The sequence below is a fragment of the Typopeltis vanoorti genome, chromosome 8 (assembly GCF_054136105.1).
Source record: "Typopeltis vanoorti isolate ZY-2024b chromosome 8, IOZ_Tvanoo_1.0, whole genome shotgun sequence".
Taxonomy (NCBI): Eukaryota; Metazoa; Arthropoda; class Arachnida; order Uropygi; family Thelyphonidae; genus Typopeltis; species Typopeltis vanoorti.
In genome coordinates this window covers 73,940,432-73,964,398 of record NC_143556.1, presented here as the reverse complement: position 1 = coordinate 73,964,398, position 23,967 = coordinate 73,940,432, and the positions used below count along the sequence as shown (strand labels likewise).

The 23,967-nt window shown below is 35.7% G+C and overlaps 1 protein-coding gene across 3 annotated transcripts in view; it reads left to right on the top strand.

Annotated features, from left to right (window-relative positions):
- Positions 1-11,035: 11,035 nt before the first annotated feature.
- Positions 11,036-23,967, top strand: part of LOC150104102 (sodium- and chloride-dependent glycine transporter 1-like) — a 233,702-nt gene continuing 220,770 nt past the window's right edge. For 2 of the 3 annotated variants that reach the window (XM_090396766.1, XM_090396764.1), the window contains exons 1-2: positions 11,036-11,191; positions 14,611-14,845. The gene's annotated coding sequence lies outside the window, so the exon portion shown is untranslated. Of the gene's footprint in view, positions 11,192-11,614; positions 11,741-14,610; positions 14,846-23,967 lie in introns of those variants that run through there. The other variant, XM_090396765.1, reaches the window with a different exon arrangement.

Sequence of the window (23,967 nt, the reverse complement as noted above, 5' to 3'; positions counted from 1 at the left end):
TAAATACATTAAGCTATTAAAAATCATTGTCATATGACAAACATGCAATTTCTTTTCTTTTCTTTTTTTATTTATTATTTTTAATGGAAATCCAACCCGCAAAAGGCTAATGTATTGCCCATAAATGAGTACTGTGAGTAAAATGCTAATGAGTACAATACTGAACTCTAAGAACGCATTAAGATTAATTCTTTCTTCTTAATCGCTTGCCCACACATACATTATTTAAAAAAAAGAGGGGCGGGGGGAAGAATCTTGAAAAGGAGGGACATTCAGTCAGTAAGTAACACAATCTAATCCTACTTCAAATCCAAGTAAAGTGCTAGTTTATACGAGCAATAAAAATCGAATAAACTAAATTCATGTAAAGTGCATTTTTTTTTGTTTGTTTCTCGATATAGTTTTAAGAAAATAGAATATTCACTAAAATTGGCATAATTAATGCGTGCTCTTTTTCATTACTACCAACTTTGCAAATTGACAGCTTTTATTTTGTTTAAAATCCTAACATTAACCCATATATTATGCATTCGCAGATATCATCTGAAATATCTATCAAAGCCAACCGCACAACTTTTCCTTTATCCTTCGCCAGTGAACGGAAAATGTCAGCTCTTGACTTACTTTATTCTGAATGGCAATGGTATTTTTTTTTTTTTTTTAATTTCTAAAACCGGAATCAATGCTAGGTCGATTGTATAGATATCTATACAGTTTATCGAGTAAAACATCGATCATACTGGATAGCAACAATTCTTTCTAAATGATGTTCATTAAAAATTACTAAAGTACAAAGGTCAAAAGTATGCTAAAAATAATATATTTTTGTTAGTTCTTTACCAATGAAAGAAGCTGATGTCGACTAAACACTTTATGAGCGGTTATATTTATTAATAAGTAAATATAAATTAATGGATAGTTAGCTTTAAACCCCGAAAACACAGGTTTAAAGCCCTTCATCTTAGGGGAAAAAAAAAACCCTACCAGAGTACATACGCTGTTATAGACAGTAATACGAGTGTTATGGTTAAAGGCGACAAGATGGCAGTAGTCTGCTGTACTCCCTGCTTTCTGCTGAAAAGCGAGAGATGGACGGATGGTAGCTGTCTAACTTCTTCAGAATTTAAGAGCTAAAGGAGCTCTGTTGATTCCTTTGCGAAATAAAAGGAATTAGAGGAGAGGATACAAGGTAAACATTACTGTCCTAGCACAAACCTTATGATGCTTTGTTGTACTGTAGATTGTGTTGCAGTCTGCAGAACAAGAAACTCTGTTTGTAAAATTTTAGTAACTTCATTAATAAAGTTCCTAAAAATAGTTATTATACGGGAATATACTTGATAGTTATTAAGATTTGGTAACTATTTCTCATATTTAGACCATTGGTTTATTTATTTAGAGTTTATACCATGATTTGCCAAAAGCATTTTTATAACATAAAGGAATATCACTGTATCGATCTTCCTTATCCACACCTATCACCAATTTATAAAGTGTTAATAAATTATTATAAAGAAAAATCTCTTTAAAGAGAACTGAATTTTCGGTAAAATTCAAACTGGAAATTTATATCCCAAATAAGTCCATAGCAAGAATTTGCGAAATGTTATCCCAAAATGATTAATTTTACCGAGTTTTTCATAACAAGACTCAGTTTTACTTAATTACTAAAAGCAGAGACTTTTTTTTATGAGAACCAGATCTGTCAAGCGGTTGCAATAACATGTAAAATATACCGGAAGAGGCTGAAATATACTGAATAAAAGGTAAAGGCGTAAAGGCAAAGGATTTAATTTTTCAAAGGGAAATTATGAGCTAAGAAACTGCTTAAGGAGGGTAATTGGACAAAGACATTGAACATGATATTTATTAATTATAAATGAGAAGTGTTCAGGGAAGTTTTCTTGTTAGCTGTAAACAGCTTTATACTACTTAAAACGTTCACTTTAAAAACTATACATTTCATATTGTTTCTAGGGTGATAACAACCAGATTGTTATCACTCTAGCCTTCCTAACCAACTTCCAGATTGTTGTTAGGAGAGCTAAGAAAGAAAGAAAGAAAGAAAGAAACTGCCTGAATATTTACCATAAAAAAGAAAAGCTGTAAATCGCATTTGTTTTGGTGAGAGTACATGGAATATTGCTTCAAATCAAGTGAGGTGGTTAACACTTTAAAGTATTTTTTTACATTTACTTTTACGTAAGAAATATGCTAGTTTTAAATGAAGCTAGTAATCGATGTAGGTACTGAACTTAGATATGATGGTAATGGACAATGAATTGGAAGAGGGAAAAAAGTAGTAATTGGATCCATTCTTATAAGGTTCCGAGGTTTGACCAACTATACCCTATCAAAATGTATAGCTGAGTCGCTGACTTTCATAATGAGGGCTTTGTTAGATTTATGTCAAGTTCCAGCGAAATGGAGATCTAGTTGATAACTGGGATCAAAAAGTGATGCAGGAAGCTACAGACCTGTAGCTTTAGCATCTTAAGACATTATAAGAGACGTAACCTGATTTTTGTTTCAGGGCATGACTTGTCTTTTTTAAATTTATTATGATACTGTTACAAAAAATTAGATCCAAGAAATAGTTATTAAAAATCCAAATATATGACTTCGTAAGTCATTCAATGATGTATCGTAAACACCTACAATTCACAATTTGGGAAAATATGGCATTGAAGTGATCACAGATTAGGATATTTTAATGGAGTTAAGTTTAATATCCAAATTTGCATATGATGCTAAAGTGGGTGGGACTGTTAAAAATAGGATATTTCGTTGGCCTGAAGAATGGTGGTTAACACCTTTTTTTAAAAATATATCTTTCTTATAAGTAAAAGTTCAAGGGTAATTTATCATTTCGGTAAGGATAAACTCAGTAGTAGAAGGGAGTATGCTGGAATAATAATACAGTCCGGTATGAAATTTGCTAAACAATGTGTAGCAGTCGGGACTGAAAACGGAATACTTTTCTTAATTTGCAGGAACTAATACATATAAATACGTAATTATTCCCTTACAAAACAGTGGTTATTCCTCATTTAGAGGATTGCATTCAAGTTTGAAACTAGCCAAAAACCATAGAAAGAATACAGAAACATACTGCAGAAGGTAAAGAGGTTAGCAACCAGATTGATATCTGGAACGAGTGATTATTGCCGTTTTGCAAATGCAAACCTTAGAGACAAAGTAAATGAGAGAGGATCAAAGCATCGTACAATTCAATTTGTTCAAAATCTTATTTTTATGTTTTTTTTCAGGAATCATTTGCAAGGGGGACATAATTTAAAACTGAAAATGGGTTGCTCTAGGTTACATTTAAGAAAGTATTAGTTTTGTGAGAGAGTAACCAATCACTGGAATATACTTCCAGAAAGTATTGCAGGAGTAAATACTTTACACATATTTAAATCATAAATAGACAAGAAATTTGGAAGGAAGTAATTTAGTGAAACTGATTTTGTCTGTAGTTTGTGCTTATGTGCAATTCGTTCTAATGGAAAGCTGAAATTGTCATGTCGGACGTTTACTCACATATGAAATACGCTATGTTGACAAAAGTATTTGGACACCTTATGTGCCATGCAAAATTCGGATCCTGCCACATGCAAATATTCAGGGAGTAGCTCCGTAAATTTGGTAATAAAAGATGGGATATGCTGCACGTTTTGCACTGTACTCGATGTCAAAATGCCACGTTCAGCTAAACTGACAGACTTCCAACGTGGGATGGATCTTTCTGTAGTGGCATTGATACCCGTCTCAATATACCGAATTTCCGCTTGCCATTCATAGATGGAAAGTTGATGGTGCTACCACAGCAGGAAAACTCCCTGGGAGATCACCCGCACTCCTTGACCAAGATCGACGAATTATGTCTCGGAATGTTCGAGCATCCCGCACGTCACCAGCGGCAGACCTCACAGTCAACCTAGAAAATGCTGCAGAGACATCTGTCAGCACTAGAACTGTCCACACATAGTTTTATGTGCCTTAGGTTATTACAGCAGAGCTGCTACGAACAAGCCATACATCATCCCCCCCCCCGCACCTCAAAGCCAAACGTTTGAACTAGTGTATTTCATACCGTTCATGCACTGCAGATTACTGGAAAAGGGTTCTATGGAATCACGCTTCCAAACTCTGATGGTCGTGTTTGGATCTGGAGTTACCTCGGGGAATCGTTCAGGCAAGCCCGCATCATTCCAACTGTCAAATTTGGTTGATGCTCAGTAATGGAATGGAAGCGTTTCAGTTGGATGGTACATTGGTGGACGTGGCTAAAACCATGACGTTCGATGACTACCTGACTTCATGCTTTTGACACTATGCAAGTACTTTGACAGTGACCCTTGCATGTTTTAGTACGACGCTCCCATGTCATACTGCATTGTGTGTCTGAGACTGGTTTCCATTGGGAAACCAGTCTCAGATAAATGTTGAAGTGTTGGACTGGTCAGCTCAGAGTCCAGAACTCAACCTAATGGAACATCTTTGGAATGAATTAGAATGCCGAATTCTCTCGGGACCACAGTCGTCATCAGCAATGGGGATAGCTTTGCGCGAAGAATGGAAGAATATTCTTCTTCAGAAGAATATTCTTCCATGTTGAAAGCATGCTCCGAAGGGTAGTTGCTGTCGTTCATGACAAAGGCAGTCCCACTCGGTACTAGAAATGTAATTAAAATGCCGTATTTTTACTATAGTTTGGTGCTCAAATACTTTTGTCAAGATAGTCTAGCTTTACTAAGAAAAGTATTTTATTGATATTCTTAATAGTTGTACGAGTTGTATGTGAGTGTCAGAAGCATTTTGCTTCTAAAGAATTCGATAGATAATAAGATTTTGCTTTTTTGCATCCGATTTTATACAATATTGAATTTCTGTTTGAAACAAACCAGAAATTCACGCTGCAATCTATCTTGCAGAAACAAGAAGGGCCAATGGAACCTCAAGGGAAAATTTTACTTTATTTTAACGGATTTCTAAAAATAAGGCTCGATTATTATAAAATAAGTCGCCAATTTCTTGTTTTGCTTTTGTCCATGGTAGAAATTGACCTGTTCTCATCCCATAGACATACCACCACAATCTATCAAATGTGAATCGCTTAATACCTTTATATTAGTGTATTTTCTGTGCTTTTTCATATTTAATTGTGGTTGTAGACAGTAGTTTTCTATTATGTTCAGTTATTATGATTATATATCTGGTCAAATGATTCGATTCTAAAGCTCTGTGGAAGGAATGGTTGCGAATTATTGGATGTGTACAGTGAGTTCGAAGGAAAGATCGGTTTACATAGAGAGAGAGACGGCTTGCACTTGAAGAATATGTTTAGTATCAGGAGGCTGGAGAAATTCTTTATTGGCACAGTTAACACGGAGAATTAGGGACGCTTATTCTCCATGTTAGTTCTACCAGTTAAAATACTCGATACTAGTTAGTATTACTGCCTCTGAGAACCATGACTCTAATGCCTGTAATCTGAGGCCATAACCAATTAACCAAAACAACAAACTATCCCTTTTGTTCCTTCTACTCCTGGCATTGTGAACAAATATAGTTACCTCCCAACTTTTGTTTTTATGCTACACTCACCAGCTCACGAAAGGTTGTTGTACACTTATACTACATTAGTAGCATGGGTGAGCTAGGATTTTTTTTTTTAAATTTATTATTCTTTTTATATCTTACAAGGGTGGTCAAAAAAGTTCTCAGCCTAACAATGAAAAAACGAATTCATAATTTCAAAATTATTTTTATTTTTCAACATCTCCCTTAAGACTAATAAATTTATTCCAGTATTGCTCCAGCACCATTATCCCATCCCTGTAGCGGTTCTCAGTAAAATCTGCAAAATACCTCTTTACAGCTGCAATCACCTCTTGGTTCGAAGAAAAACGCTGACCAGCGATGAAAAGTTTTTAGATTTGGGAAGAGATAGAAGTCAGAGGGAGACAAATCTGGGTGGATGTTCGAACAATTCATAGTGCAGATCCCTTAATTTTCCCATTGCCAAAACACCTTTGTGGGCAGATGCATTGTCCTGATGAGAGATGATGTTTTTCTTCTGCAAACCGGGTCTTTTCTCACGAATGTTTTCGTCTAGTCTGGTTAAAATATCGGAATAATATTCCCTGGTTATTATTTTACCCTTTTCAAGATAATTAATAAACAAAATGCCTTTATCATCCCAAAACACCGATGTCATGACCTTTCCTGCTGATGGAACCGACTATGTCTTCTTTGGCACTGAACAACCGGCTTCTGTTAACTGTTTTGACTGCTGTTCGGATTCTGGTGTGTAATAGTGAATCCAAGTCTCATCCATAGTAATAAATCGACGCACAATCAGTTTTATTCTTGTTAAAACGATCCAAGCACTGTTCAGAGATTTTCATGTGAGTGCGTTTTAATCTGCTGTGAGCAAGCGCGGCACCCATCTTGTGCGAAGCTTTTTCATTTGCAATTCTTCATGCAAAATATGTCCTACACGTTCTTTTGAAATGCCTATAATCTCAGGAATTTCACGCACTTTGACTCGCCGGTCATCCAATACCATATTGCGCACTTGATCATTGATCAAGTGCGCAATGTGGACATCCACAAAGTGTTGTTACATTTTTTGGATGTCCTTAACGTGGATCATCTTTAAGGCTGGTACCACGCTACCGGCCATGACGTCTACGTCAAGTTTATCACGAATGCGAAGTGCATGTCAAAATTGTAATATCACTGATATTACATTAAAATATATGATGAATAAAAAGCATATGAGGATGCGTATTTGATCCATAACGGCCGGTGAGGTGGTTAAACTCGGCAGTCCATTTCTTAATCGTCGAAAACTAAGGAGAAGAATGACCATAAACTTTAATGAATTTCTTTTGGCGTTAAACCTTCTTTTACAAAGAATTTTATAACCACATGATACTCAAATTTTATCCTTTTCAAGGGATACAGACAACACTTTTGCTTCAGACAGCTGTATAAACAAACTACTTATAGAATGACTTGCAATTTCACATGGATGCTTATGACAGATGTACTAACTTAGAAAAAAACTTGCTGATGGTGTTGCCATCTATGCTCGAGGCCGAGAACTTTTCAGACCAACCTCCTATATCTTCTTATCATGATGAGAAGGTGAGAATCTATTCGTAAGAGCTATTCACCTGTATTTAATGTCATGAATGCATAACCATAGATACAATTCTGATTGTTGCCCATTGGGGATCATTCGGACTACAAAGATGAATGCGAAATGACTTATTACCTGCTGTGAGACAATTGACCTGCTTAGTGGTGGCTTAAAAGTTCTATATTTCCTTTCTAAAACAGGGTTTGGATTATGTAAAATAAATAAATAAAACAATAATAATGAAAATACAACAAATAAAAAATTAATAAAATAAAAAAAATCATAGAGTCAGGCCTGTGTAGCTCAGTGGAAGTGGTGCTTGAGTCCTCTGTGCTTGGTCGCTCGAAATCAGACTTAAGTTCAAGTCTCGTTGCCGACTGGAGGAACTTTTTCTAAGCCTTTCTTCAACTCATTCCAGAGTTAGTCGATCTCTCGCTCGGGCAAGCAGGTTTTTCCTCCAGGAAACTCGGGTTTTTATCCCGTAAATTCAAGCAAATCGACCGTAGTACTCGCATTATTTCAGACAGTAACATATCCTGTTAGGGTTAGGTATCAAGAGATGGCAGCACTTGTTTTCCAGCCTCTTCATCGGTGGCTGCTATAATTAGTGATAGACATAGGCCAGCTATATCTGATTGGCTACTGGTGGAGATTGAACTGCCCACTAAGTCTCCGAAAGCTAGATAGGGTATAAAGGCCGCGCCTACTCCATATAAGGGAATAAAAGGCATTAGCTGATTTATTTAAAAAGCCACCCATGATACTAATGTGCTATAGGTTTACAACCTTTCGTGCGTGGGTAGGTGTTGCATAAAAAATATAAAATATCTGGACGGTAACTGTTTGTTCACAATGCCAGGAGTAGAAGGAACAAAGGAATAGTTTGTTATTTTGGTGAATAGGTTATGGTCTCAGACTATAGGCATTAAAGAGTTGTGGTTCTCAGAGACAAACATACTAGATACCAGTTAGTATTATTATGTTTAGAAATAAAAAAAAATCAGCTAACGCCTATGTTGTTCCCGTATAGGGAGTAGGCGGGGCCGTTTACCCTATCTAACTTTTGGAGACTGAGTGGGCAGTTCAATCTCCACTGGTAACCAATCAGAGAGATAGCTAGTTCAGGGCTATCACTGATTCATCGTTACGCAGTGAAGAAGGTGGCAAGCTAGTGCCGCCATCTCGTGGTCTCTAACCCTAACACAATATTTTTAATGTCTGAAAATAGTGGGTTCTACGGTCGATTTTCTTGAGTTTCCGGGACGAAAAAACCCGCTAGCCCGTGCCAGAGATCGACTAACTCGGGAACCGGCCGAAAAAATTTCCTCTAGTCGTCGACTAGATTTGAACCACCAAATCCTTTCTTCGTGCGGCCAAGCGCTGTAGAGTGCAAACGCCACTTCTACTGAGCTACACAGAAAGGAATAGAAAAGGTAGCAGAGGACTGGGTATCTAGGCTGCTAATGATATTGACTCCACCTCACAACAAGATCAGATACATGGTGGGGTATCTTTACAGACCTTGGACCATTTGCTGGTGACTATGAAATGAATAGCCAAATCAACTTGATGGATGATTAAAGAGAAATTATCATGGATGACTTTAATCACGTTACATTGGGTAGCTGTGAAATCTCTTGGGATAAATTAAGCCGAATTTATTAAACTGTTGTCAGACAACTACCTTAAGCAGCATGTGACAGAATAAAATGAATATTAATATTAGATTCGATTTTCTTGTGTGTGTGTGTGGGGGGGGGTCATTTGAAGATGACAGTAATCCTCTTGAACTGACCTAGGAGGTAATGAACTATGGAGATTTTCAATTCCGAAGGGGCTACTTAATGAACTATAAAACTGGAAATTAGGACGAACTGAGGAATATACTAGGTTCTGTCCAATGATATTGGTTGTTGAACGGGAAGAATATCGGCAGTGCATGGGAACTATTAAAACAGTATAAATAATGCAATATTAGAATGTCTCTTTTAGAAAATGAATAAATAGGGAGGAATGAAATGGATGTGCAATCTTCCTTAAGAATCTCTTGCTTAATAAAAGGCAATGTGGAATGAATACTGTATGCATAAGGGTCACATTAGTTCTGAATATTTTAAGGTACAGGATAGAAGAGTTCTGTTATTGTATGGAAATATGTTTGAGTGTGAAAAGAAACTGCTCTGCAGCTAAGACAACTCAAAATAATTCTATTTGTGCTGTAAGTGAAAGAAAGAATGGAAAGGCTGTACTGTATGCAGAAGAGTCTTCTACTCTGTTCCCATTTTGCTAAGAGCTATCAACTTAGTGTATGTAACATGGAGCTTATTGCTACTTCTGTCTATAGTGAATGAAGAAACTCAAGTGAATGAGGAGAGGATACTAGAGCTTGGCAATACTAGAATTTGGCAATAGGGGATGATGGGATAGCAGTGCCAAAGCTATAACTGGCTGTATAACCCGAGTTTCAACAGAGATGTGATTTCACAGGAATTGAAATAATGTGTGATAATTCCTTTGCATTAGGATAGTGCAGATTGATATTTAACTATTGACCCATCAGTGATGAGTGGTGGTGGTGGCGAAGATTTTGAAAAAAAATTGTAAAAATTCGCAAACAGAAATCAGTTGACAAAATATTCATGCTTTGCAATGAATAACATGATTTGTTAAGGAAGATGTTTGAGTAACTTGTTCACATTTTATAATGGTAAAGTTGACTTAGACAAGGAGAATAAATACCCCACGATGCTTTTGGACATTGCTAAAGCTTTTGAGAGAATACGTCATGGAAAACTATTGCACAAGTTGGAGGTATGGGACTAGATTATAAACTGTTACCTTGGATAGAAGGATGGCTGACTGACAAATAAAAAAAAAGTGGCGTATAAGGGTGAGTTTGCAAGATTTAAAGTAATCAGTAGTGTAACCTGGGAATCAGTCCATGATCCATTATTATTCAGTATTTACTTAAATGATTGGGACTGATTTGACAGGAGACAAAACTGTTTTCTGATGGCGATGCAAAGTTAAGCATGATAATCGGGAATCCGACTGACATGCAGTACTTGCACAATGATTTGAACAGGAAGAAGTACCAAGGCATAACACTTTGCATTGGAATACGAAGTATTATACCTCGTTACAATGCCTTGGTACTTCTCCTAGAGTAATGTGTACAGATCTACTCTTCTGGTTTCTGAGATAATGCAGAGGTGTAGAAGAGTGTGTTAAAGATGATATCCTGATTGTGGAATATAGATTATGGAACAGATTGAGAATTTGTGAACTGCAGATGCTAGCAAACAGAAGAGGGGCGATATGATGGAGATCTACAAATTTCTAAAAGAGATAGGATACTAGTATATAGAATTTTTCATTTTATGGAGGAAGAACAAGCGGGCATCTATGGCAGTTGAGAATGGATGCAGTCAAGAAACGGGTGAGAGCAAAAGTTTTCTCTCATAGAGCGTGCATGATTAGAATGAAATGTTTTTGGAGGCGGTAATATGAATAAATTCAAGAGATGACAGCTAGTTTGGATGATATTTGGCCTCCCTCGATGAGTACCTTACTCTCTTGAGGTCTCTGGTAATAATATAATACTTATAATTTTCTTTCAAAAGATAAATAAATATCAATTATTAAACCTATTTAAAAAAAAAAAAATCAAAAATCATTACCAGAATACATTTGGAGCTATTTGAAAAGATTTCGAATGTTGATTTGTTGTAAATAGCCGTAGAAGGACGAATGAATTGTTTAGGTTGTGGTAGTTTATTTTGAATTGCTCGTATTTATAATTATATTAAACATGACTCCCTCTTAGTCGTATTTAAAAAAAAAAAAAACATTTAGAAAGAAGAGGTGCAACCAACAGCTGGTTGTAATGAAGTTAGCTTGAACTTACAGCGAATTATCGCAATACTGGACTACAAGAAAAGAAGAAAATTCAGTACTTGACTAGCGCATTGAAAAGGAAAAGAATAAAGCCAATTTCAGTACAGTGTGTATATAAATATTGTAATCAGAATAGCATTGGTATGCACTTGAAATATTTTCCCTTTTTTTTTTATGTTTTTAACAATATCGCACATCAGTATTATTTTAATGAAATAAAATGGATAACTGTTATTATTAGAAAAAACTACAATAGAAAAAAAAAGTTTTTTTTAAATTTTTTTATAATTGCATCTCTGAGGTGCATAAGAAACCTATTAAACAGCGAATATTTCCCTGACGTAATAAGGGCATCGTCAGAGCGAACACAGTGACGAAGCTAACGCACTTCGGTTAATGTGCTACCTGAGTGTTTAGCTTTTATTAATTACTTTTGTGTGCAATTTACAATTACAATATATTGTAATATATACAATATATTGATTTGTTTTCAGTAGATGGTAATATATTTCACTCATATTTGTCGGCCTGACTGGCCGAGCGGTTAACATACCCCCCCCCCTTTCCGCTCAACAGGTTGTGGGTTTGAATGGGCATTGGAACTTTGTAAAAGTCATGCGCCAGAGAAGCACGATAGCTCTTTGAGTTTATAGGACTTATTGTTTTTATTTTATTATATTAAAAAAAAAGGTACATTCTAACTCAGAATTTATTCAAATATGGTAGAACTACATAAAAAATTGCATATTGGGATATTTCAGTGGAAATCTATTTTTCTTTGCTCCTATATATAGAAGGGAAAGCCATTTTGTTATTCATCATGTAGCTTCCTGACTTTATGAATTAGCCAATATCCTGCTTATAACTAGTTTCAGATTCCTCCATCTGTCTTCTCTGTATTTTTAGCCAGAAGATTGATAGAGGGGAATAGATTTTCCAGCACTATAAATTAAAGATGCCAATTAATTATATTCTCACTTTAATCCTTTATCCGAGTGTAGGCAAGCAAAGTTTACCTGTGAAATCAGTTCACAACTGGGTTACTTGTATATAGAGGCTAATGAATTTGCATCAATTTCTTTAGTATTCCATAATGCAATGCACATATTCTTATGAACATGTATGATGCAAGAGAAAAATAGTGCCAGTGGTTTTGAGGCAGTATGGTGTGGGATAGAGGTGAATGGAATAAAATACTTAGTAGGATGTTGTTATAGACCTGGTAATGTGGATGGTAGTGAATATAAAATGTTTAATCAAATTAGCCAAGCAAATAAGAAAAGGGTGATCATTATGGGTGATTTTTAATTATGGCAGTATAGACTGGGATGATGAAATAGCAACTGGAAATAAAGAAAATGAGTTCTCGAGGTTTTCCTCGAACATTAAATAAGGTAGGTGTGAAATGGAGGACTGAAGAGATTAAGCATGCGATACAAAGAGTCCCCCCCTCCAAAGAAAAAGAAAAAAAAACACTAGACAAATTTCCAAAAAATCTTTTCCTAATTAAAATTCATTTTTTTATTTATGTCGTGTTGTGCCTTCTATTTCTATACTACTTATGAATTAGCGATAATTGCAAATGCTCAGTCATAGGTCGTATGCGATGCATAGTGTGTATTCTCAAATCATCTGCTAACCCCCTCCAAGATTAAATCCTGAGTGCGCTACTGCACTTCTGGGTGTAGCTCTCGCTGATGATACCTCTATAAAGGTCTAAACTTGTTTTGGGTAGTGGCCCTTCTCATAATGTTTGGCATTATACATGTCTGTAAGGATATGTGCATTTCAGTGTGGGATACTAAGGCAATTGATGTGAATTCATTAGCGTCTATATACGAGTAACCCAGTTGTGAAGTGATTTCATGTGCAAACTTTGTGTGCTTACACTTGGATAAAGGGTGAAACTGAGAATATAATTTCATTTTACGCAAATTATGGACTTTACAACAGTGTTATAAATAATTATTTTAATTTCCCACGTTTCAATCTTCATATTAGGTCATCATCTGGAGTATACGCATAGACAAGCTAAATTACATTTCACATAGTATGCTGAAGAGACAATGATTTGATCAACGGTTATTCTACTGGTCTGTAGAATTAAATGTGAAATTAAAATTACAATAAATAAAATAAAATAAATTAACTACATCAAAGCTATATTCTATTTAAGACAGCATCAGGCCAGTAGAATAACCATTGATCAAATCAATGGCTCTTCAGTATACTATGTGAAATGTAATTTAGCTTGTCTGTGTGTGTGTGTGTGTGTGTGTGTGTGTGTGTGTGTGTGTGTGCGCGCGTGCGCATACTCCAGATAATGACCTTAATATGAAAGCTGAAATGTCAGGAAATTAAAATAATTATTTATAACACAGAGTAGCGTCCATAATTTGTGTAAAATGAATGCTGATCACAATGTAACACTAAAGGAAAGGAGAATATAATTTCTTGGCATCTTTAATTTATAGGATAACCAAGCGAAAAAAAAACTTTAAACATTGTCCAACACTGCTTTGAACTCTCTCTCTCTCTCTTGGACTTGATTTTACCAGTCTCTTTGCTGATGCTTTCAATTTCTGATTTCTTGTATATGTACTTGTTCCATTAAAAAAATTTTTTTTGAAATATTTGACTTTCCTGCAGAGAGTATACCGACATGCTGGAAGGAATTTATTTTTAGTTTGATAAGTACATGGAATAATTAAGTAACAAATCCTACAAAGTTTTTAGGAGGCTGATAGTTTCTCATGTGAATCTTTGTCATTTGATTTCTGTGGGTTTTTCATAGTGGATAGAAGGAAGAGGGGTGATATTGATAGAGACCAACAAGTTAGTAAGGGGGTTGTTATAGGATCAATGTTGAAGAGATTTTACAGAAAACAGTGGGAGATCAGGGGAGAACAAGAGGTCATCCCTGGAAGCTGTATAAGGAGGGTGAGAAGCAGGTTTTTTGCATGCAGAGTTGTGAATGATTGGAATGCCTTGCCTGAGAGTGTGGTGTCTGCAGAGAATTTGAATGTGTTTAAGGCACAGTATGATGAGCTGTGTATGATAAAAAGACCTCCTACATAAGTCTCTTAGATATTGCTCCCCATGTGCTTGTAGAATGAACACTCTTGTTAATACATGCACGTGAAATGACCTATAGTATGTCACTGCTGTTCTTGGGCAAGAGGTTATAAGAAAAGAAAGAATCTTAGCTGTTTCTTTGGACAGCTGGTCCAAAGAATACAGATAGAAATATTATTTATTCTAATGCATGCAGTTTGTCTTCATCTTTCATTGTAAACATTTTTGAATGGGCCAGTTATCCACAGTCTAAATGTATAATTCTTAAAATAATCAATCTTGACTAACTACATAAAGAAGATCTGTACTTGTTTTTTAGGAAGTTTTCAGTATACAGCAATAATATATTAAAATGCATCTTAACTCATGATGTGATGCTATACTACTACTACAACAACATAAGGCATGATGCACAGCCCAGTGTTAATGATTCATCATATTTATCCAATATGAAATGTCAAAGTTAAAAATTTTATCTCTTTCAGGAGTCAGAATCATCTGAATCAGAAAAGAATGGAATAGCTGTAGCAGACCAGCATAATGGACAAGTTTTAGTGGATGAGCAATTCATTGTCAGCAATGAAAAAAAGGATAGTGCTGCTCACAAGGAACGTGGTAATTGGTCAAGCCCATTTGAATTTTTTCTTTCATGCCTTGGCTACGCAGTTGGACTTGGTAATGTGTGGAGATTTCCATATCTATGTTACAGAAATGGTGGAGGTATGTGCTTGAATATTCCTCTCACTTATTTCATATATGAAGTCTTAATTAAAGTAAATGCATAATGTTTTGCTTTAGTTTAGTTTTGTAGTTTCACTGAATGTAATGTCATTTATGATATAATAGAGAATATTTTTGGTCTTTCATTGTTGGTTATCTCCAGTGAATCTGAAGATTCGTTGCCAGAAGCCCACATCAACAATTATTACATATGTCATATTCCTCATTTAATTCACTATCAGAGCACTCGTGACTACTTCTGGCAATCTATTCTTGTTAGTCACCATTCCTCCAGCAAAAAATCTAGTCCTCATCCTTACCACACTGTTGCACAACTTCCAGAGGTCACTCAGTTTACTTCCTACTTGTCATGTATTGAAAACTTTATTTTACATTAGTCTTATAGTAACTTTAGGAACTTATAAGATACTACTCATCTCCTCTGTTTCACCTATCAAACTTTGCAACTTGCACACCTTCAATCTCTCCTCAGAGGAAACATTCCACAGACGTAATCTTAATCACTTGTCTTTGGATCTTAGCCACCTAGGAGGTGGCTAAGATCCAAAGACAAGTGATTAAGAAGACAAAGGTTAAGCATGCATAACCACTGGAGTATCATTTAATCTTAACGCAAACCATGGAATTAAGATTGATTAACTGATGCTCCTGGAATATAATTGTATGAGCCTGCAATTTAAGAAGTATGTGAGAGGGATTGAGTGAGCTTATTGCAGTTGCGTGAGCATTTGTGCATGAACTTATTCTTTTATATTATTATTACATGATTTCCTGTATATGATTTTTAGTTGTATTAAAATGCATTATTTTAAATCAAAGTTTATGTTCTGTTGTTTGAGACCGACTTACCACTTATAAAAGTTCGAACCTGTGTAAGTGGGGGGGGGGGGGACATTTGATGTAAGATAAAGAGAGGAGCTGCGACTGCACACCACATGTTCCCAATGCTAAATGATATTGTCGAGATAGTTAGTAGAGGGCTTAAGTATCAGGAACTAGTTACCAGCTGGCACAGTCGATCTAAAATAAATAAATTTGTTGGAAGCTAACTTCTGGTGCAAGTAATCTTAAGATATAAAACTATAAATAAAGATAGAAGTAAAGAAACATGAAGACAACAAATTCAAAATCCAACAAATCCATTAAGCTATATTTTGGCCACTTATGCAGTATTCCCTCTTAACTTTAATTCCTTGCTCACCACTTCCTCCTCAAATAACTATCATCGTGACAGTCAGTGGAATACACAGTGTAATATTTTTATCCCAAAGTACATAACCTTACACTTTGCCACATTAAACTGACAACTGCCATTTTAAATTATCCTCCAGGATCTCCACATTGCATTTATTAACTATTGCCCTCCCATTTTACATCATCATCAGCAAACAATTGAATACTCTCCCTTAAATCATTCTCTATAATCATTAATACACAACTTAATAGTATATAGCCCTGAGGCACTCTACTAGTCATCCTCATACTACTGGATTTTGCTTTACCATATACTACTCTCTGGTCAGCCACTATCCTGTACATGCCATTAGCTTTATATCCATTCTCATTTGCTCCAACTTACATAATTTTCATGTGAGTTTGTCAAATGCCTTTGTAAAATTCAACTGTATCATGTAGCCATTTCCTTTTCCCAACTAAATTGTCACTCTGTCATAAAAGTGAGTAAATACTACAGCAGGCCTAACCTTTCGTAAAGCTAGGAATGTGATACTCTATCACATTCCTATCCATCCATTACTAAATTCTGCTTTTAACCATCACTCCTGAGATACCAATTAATCTGTAATTTGCTTCTTCTATTTATGTCTCCTTGATGTAATGAACTCTCTTACCCTTCTTTCACATACTTGAAACCTTTCCAGATCTAAGACCCATTTTAAACTAAACATCTTGGTCAGAGGCACTACCAGTTTTCTTGCATATTCTTAACAGTTGAGCCAATGTCCCATGCAATCCCATTGCTTTGTTCATATTGATCTGTCATGTTGGCAACTCTGTCTTCACCTTGATGATACACTTTTGCAGAATGATCTCTTAGTAACTCAACTATTTCTTATTCTGTCACTTTCCTGCCATCAGCACTGATTTAAGTTATTTTTCTATAATCATTCTTTCTCTTAATCACTACATAGTAGCAAAAAACTCTTCAGGGTTTCTTTTGATCTGCTTAGTTAATTTCCTTGCATAAGCTTATAAGCCTGCCTTACCATGCTGTGGCCACCCTTTTTGCTTGTACTTTGTATTATGGATAAACTGATTTCCTTTTTTGTTTTATATTTCCTCCAAAATGTTTATAGAGCTCTTGTTGTGATTCAGAATGTGCAGCCTGATGCTGTTCCTCTCAAACAACTCCTGACTGTTTTCCATGCACTATCGATGTTCTTCCCTTGTAGCATCTTATGCCATGGCACTTGAAGCTTCCTCCTGAGATTGTCATAATTGCTAGCTTTGTTGTTTCACGCATGTCCTATCTTAACCAAAAATTTCATATGTTTATCAACCTCCCTTGATTGGAGGTAGAGGGACAGTCTTGGTTATAAATACATCTGATATAGCTGAAATACTCATCCCCCTTTATTTCTTATGCTTCTGGCATTGGTGAGCATGCATTAATTATTGTAATAATATAATTACCAATCCATTCAGATTGAAACCTGAGAAACTGCATTTGATATTACGTGATCATTTCTTTACTCATTTGTCCCAAGGTGGGCTGACCCACACTTGACTGCATCCCTCTCCCCAATACTTTTAGTTTCTGTAATTTTGCAAGTCTAAGTTCTCACTTTACAACATTTTCTCCAAACATCTAACTGCAAAACTATTCAAGTGCAATTCATTTCTTTCTCTATCAAATTCACTTCGGACATCCATCTATAAAATGCACAGGACTGCAACTTTACATTCTCCTACTCATCTGGCATCAATCCAAGCTGGATAAAAGCTTGGAATCAAACTTTTATCCAGCCTGTTCCTAAAAAAGATGATAAATTAGCTATTAAACTGTTGTCCCCTTGATCTTGTCTGTGTCTCAGTACTCTCAAAATGATGGAGAAGGTTGTCAACAACAAACTTTTTCATGACCTGGTGACTCATCAGTTTAATTAGTGATTAGCAGCATGGATTCTGTCCTCATTATGCAGTGGATCCCCTTGCTGTCCTTACCCACTTTTTAAAGGAACACAGACCACAGAAAGATTTGGAGAATCTCATTTGATCACTCTTGATATTTCTAAGACATTGTAGCTTCTTTCCAAGCTTCCATCTTATCCTTTCCTTTATGAGTGGATCATCAACTCCCCTTGGGTCATTCATTTGTGTCAAGATGGGGGGGGGGTTCTCTATCTTCTGATTTTTCCATCAGTGATGGGAGTCACCCTAAGGATTTGTGTTTTTGATCTACTCTTTTTTTCCATACATCAGTGATTTTTTTTCATAATGTCTAGTTCATATCATAGCTTTGTTGATGATAATACACTCATTCCTCTTCATCATTCACCAAACCATAAAAAACTTAGATGACTCAGGCTTCAATATGATCTTCTATGGTCAATGCCTTTAAACACTAATCTAGTTTAAAGCATTTTCCATGTTCCAATAAATTCCAATGTTACCAAAACAATTACTTCTTTCAGGAAATAATGCATTTCCTGGAAGATAGAACATGCCTCCTTTCCCTCACTTTGATAATATTCTGCTTGTCAATCAAGATCAGATTTTTTTTTTTTTCTGACTCTCATCTAGCCTATCATGGCATATAGGCCAGTTTGTGTGTCATCAGTAGTTAGTAAGATCTTGGAGAAAGTAGTGAGAGACTGTATACAGCATTGGGCAGATGAGGGTAATGTTATCTGTGAGAGTCAACATGGATTTGTGAAAAGGCACTCTTGTTTTAGCAATATGCTAGCCTTTTATGATAAAGTTAAAAGAGCATTAGATGAGGGAAAGGCATATACTGCCATTTTCCTAGACTTAGAAAAGGCATGTGCCAGGGTGCCACATGATAAGCTGATATTCAAGTTGCAACACATGGGTCTGGATGTCAGATTGGTCAATTGGATTCAGAATTGACTGTCCGATAGTATCAGAGAGTTGTGTATGGTGGAGCAATATCAAAGAGGCAGAAGGTTACAAGTGGGGTTCCACAAGGCTCAGTACTGGGACCTATATTGTTTAACCTTTATATCAATGACATTTTCCATGGATTGCAAGGGGATATTCAGTTGTTTGCAGATGATGCGAAGCTGGGAAAGGTTATTAGTAAGAGTGCAGATGTGGTAGCCCTGCAAGAGGATTTGAATAAGCTAGATAGATGGGCAAATGAATGGAGGTGTCAGTTTAATGCAGCAAAATGTAAGGCTTGAGGTTTGGGACACATCGATGGGATGCTGCATACTCTATGGGAGGAGTTAAACTGAAGGAAGTAGGGGAGACAAGAGATCTGCGGTTGATGATTGATAGAAACCTGAAATTTAGGGGACATATTGCAAATGTAGTGAAGGTAACACAGAGGATTGCTGCAGTAATGAGAAGGACACTAACCTGAAGAGATAAAATGGTCATCATTCCATTGTATAAGACTCTGATCAGACCACACTTAGACTATTGTTCTCAGATCTGATCTCTAGGATTTGAAGGATATAAATTAATTGTGGAAAGGGTACAAAGGTGGTGTCAGGACTGGATAATGTTAGTTATGAGGATCAACTGAGGGAGTGTGGACTGCAGAGTTTGGCGAATAGGAGAGGTGATATGATTGAGACTTTTAAACTGTTGAGAGGTGGTTACAGGGTTGACACTGGGGAGTTCTTTCACTTGGTTGAACAGCAGGAAGGAGTTATGACAAGGAGCCCTCCCCGAAAGTTATGAAAGGAAACTGTGAGAAAGAGGGTAAGGAGTGGTTTCTTTGCATGGTGGGTGGTTGAACCGTGGAATGCATTGCCTGATAGAGTGGCGAGAGCGAGAACGGTCAATACGTTTAAGGAGTAGTATGATAGTCCTTGTGTTTCCTAGGAGGGATCTCCCTCGATGAGTCTTGATAGACTTATATTTCTTAGAAAGGACCTCCCATGATGAGTCTTTTGACTCCATGGAGGCCTGAATAATAATAAGCACATCACACCTGTAGCTTCTTTAGCCTCCAAAAAAAGCATGATATTCTTTTTTGTTCTTAACTTTAATTCTCTCCTCAACTCCAAAAACTTCAGAATGCTGATTGTATCCAAAAGACCCATGAACACAAGCAGCTGATCAAGATTCATACTGTTCATCTCCAAGCTTACTGCACCAACATACATCCTTTTCCTTTATTCCATATAACTCTCTCCTGGAAATAGTCTTCTCCATATCCCCCAATGAATATCATTTGATACTTTTCAAAAAATACATTAACAAATTCCTTTCTTCTCTTTAATTGTTTGCCCAGCAAGCATTATAGATTGTGCTATTGATCTTTACTTCTCATGTGTAATGTTCATATCAAACAAAAACATTAAATAAATGAAATAAATTTGTATGATTTTTGAACAGGTTTTCTCTTGGTATCTTATGTGTCCTTTTTCCATGTCTTCAAAATGTAAATACATATTCTTCTTTCCATGATTTCTTAACTGTCATTATGAATACACCTCCAGAGAGCTCAAGTAATATTTGAGAGAAGTCATATTTTAGACATTCAAACACCTATCATCATCATCATCATCATCATCTCTTCTTGAATACATTTACTGAAGTTGCATTCATATCTAATGGTAGCCCATTCCACACATCTTGAGAAGAACTTCGCATGCTTCCTAACACATTTATCTAGGTTCCATGGATTTTGGTTTATCATAGACTACTCTTTGGTCAGCCACTACCCTGTCCATGCCATTAGCTTTATATCCATTCTCATTTGCTCCAACTTACATAATTTCCTTTGTAAAATCCATGGATGATCCTGAGGTCTATCATCATAAGCTGCAAAATATTGTTTTGTATCTATACTTTTCCATTACTAATTTGTATGTTTATATCATATCTGCTCTCTTCCATCTATTTCTCAAATTTTGCTGACCACATTTCCTTACTCTGTTCTCTTTTATGTACAGTGCCATAAGCCAGTTATCTTTGTTATTCACTGCTGAATCTTTTCAGCTGCCTGTATTATTGCCTTGCAACTTAGATTATTATATCTATGCATTGTAATTCAGATTCTGATTTATAGCTTTTTCAAGTGAGAGAAAAACTTACTTATTCTTCTTATAAGTTAGTGTTCTCTTTAACAGTGCTGTTATCCAGTGCATTAATTTAACCATGTTAGCAGTGTGACTCCTAAACTTTAATTCACTGTTCACAGTAACTCCCCAATACTCTAGTTTTATTGATTACTTCCACCAAATTCCCATTTATATAATATTATCTTTACAGGCAAAGTAATGTCCTCCATCCAAAATGCCTAACTTTACATTTGGCAACATTGAACTGATATTCATTGTCATTTGCCTGTGTAAACAGCCTGTTGAAATCAGGCTGCAAGAATTATGTATCAGCTACAGTTGTTATAATTCTCCTTGACTTAGCATCATTAGCAAATAAATGAATATCACAATCAAGACCCTCCCTAATATCATTAATATATATGCTAAACAACAATGGCCAATGTACAAAACTGGGTGACACACCACTAGTCCTCCTCATAAGCTCAGCACCACCATACATCACTTTCTAATACTGGTTAACTGCTCTCTAATCCATGCTACAGGTTCATTTTTGCAAACCCATTCCTTTTGAATTTGTATGACCACCAATGTGGAATCCAGTTAAATGCCTTAACAAAATCCAGAAATATTGTTATATATCTATTTCCCTTATCCAACTCTACTGTCTCTCTGCTTTACTTTTTTCTTCTTTAGCAGATTGCTAAAGCAAGACCTTCCTTTAACAAAACTATGCTATTTTCTATGGAGGATCCTGCTGTTATCTAACAACCTTTTGGATATGATTCCTAATTAGTATTTGTGGTATGGTCATATTGATGACCACACCAGAGACACTAATTACTGTCTAATTCTCTGCATCAGTCTTAACTCCACCATGTATAATGGAATTATCTTCTTCCACTCATTAGGAATCATGCATATGCTGAGACTCAAAGTGAACAACCAGATCATGAGCATTGCTAGCTGTTTTGCACATTCCTTCAGCACCTATGCCCAATATCCTATCCAGTCCAACTGCTGTATTTGACTCAAGCTCTTGTAACAGCTTGAATACTTCTAACATGTCTGCCTCTATTCTTTCTTCTGGTTTTTCCCCTTGGCATCCAGAGAACTAATGGATCTTCTAGAATATATACACTCTACTAAAGTGATCATTTAATAACTTGTTACTGCTTGTGTATTTGACTTTTCTCCCATTTACATTCACTAAGGTTATTCTTCTTTTACTTGCTACATAGCATAAAATTCTTTTGGATTTTCTTTGGTGAATTTCTTATCATAATCTGATTTTGCCTTCCTCACCATAGCATCAATCTCCTAGCCTGTTTTTCATAGCCCTCCTGAGTCATTACTTTTTTATAATATTGGATCCACAGCAGCTGTTGCTTTAAAGTGTTATTCATCATTTTATTTCTCATGCAATTAATTCTCCTAACTCTAAAGGTGCAGTCAGATATACCTTCCTTTAGTCATCCTTTGACTAATTTCCATGCACTGTTGTTTCCTCTGCCTTGCAGTTTCTCATGTTGAGATACAGCTGCAAGCAGCTTTCTCAGTTTATTATAATTGTCTGTCTTATAATACCACATCAAACAGTTGCATATATTATCATCTACCAAGTCAAAGCTGCTTGCTTACTCTCTCTCTCTCTTTACCAATTGGAAACATACTGACTGTTTGACTTCAAGTAAAAATCTGGTCTTAATAACTGAAATTTGGCATGAACCTAACTTGTTCTTACCTAGGTTTCTTTTCAGTTTTTCTTAAGTCTTCTCTTAGATATGCTTACCTGGAGCACTCAATAGTGAAATTCCTCTGTAATTCTCATTTTCATGTTTATTTCTGCTTTTACAGATGAATATGATAAGAGCTCTATTCTGGTCATCTGGAATTCATCTTACTCAGAAGGCGTCATGATTATGTGATATAGTCATTGCAAAACTTTTTCTCTCTGTATTTTGAGCATTTTCGGTTGAATTTTTCTTTTTGCTTTTGATGTAAAGATGGATATAGTAGTCCATTGTTTAGATCTAAGTTTTTTACAGGGTAGTCTTAAAAGATTGTAAGAGTGAATAAGGAGGAAAAAGATATTAAGCAGATCTAAATTAGACAGGCTATACAAAAAATTAATGAATAGAAGAATTTGGTATTTTGGTTGATAGGAAATTTAAGTTCAGAAATCATTGTAAGACAACTATTAAAGCTGAGGAGATTGTAAGTTTAATAAAAACAGCTTCCCCTTGTAGAAAGGAAATAATAACATTATGTATCTAATCAGGCAGATATATTATTGCTTTTATAATTTCTAATGGATGTCAAGAAAATGAAGGAAATTCAGAGAAGATTGACTGAGTGTTTGTAGAGAGGGATTGTATTGTATCATAATAGTTATGAGGATTAGTCTGTTTAGTTGTAAAATGATGATGAATTTATCTAACATGGGAGAGGAGGAGAATTAATTGTTTATATATGGAAAGTGACTAAGTTTATGAATGTTTTATTCAGAAAAGGTTACATGCTAAACTGCAAAGCAGGAAATTATGACCATCTGAGGAGTATACTGAGTTCAGTGGAATGGGATAAGTTGCTGGATGGACAGAATATCACCAGTGCATGGGAAGCATTTAAACAATACTTAAATGATGTAATATCGGAATGTGTCCCGAGAGTTTAAAGAATAAATAGAGTAGGAATCAAATGGATGTGTAATCTTACTAAGCAAGAGATTCGTTTTCCTTTCCTTTGATGGCTTTTTCTTTTCTAAATGTTGAAATGTACCAAATAAATCTCTTGATTGCATTCCTCTTGAATATTTTTTGTCACTGCTTATCTCCAGACATCTGCATTACCATGACTTTTGTTTTGCTTTTGTCCAGCTATCTA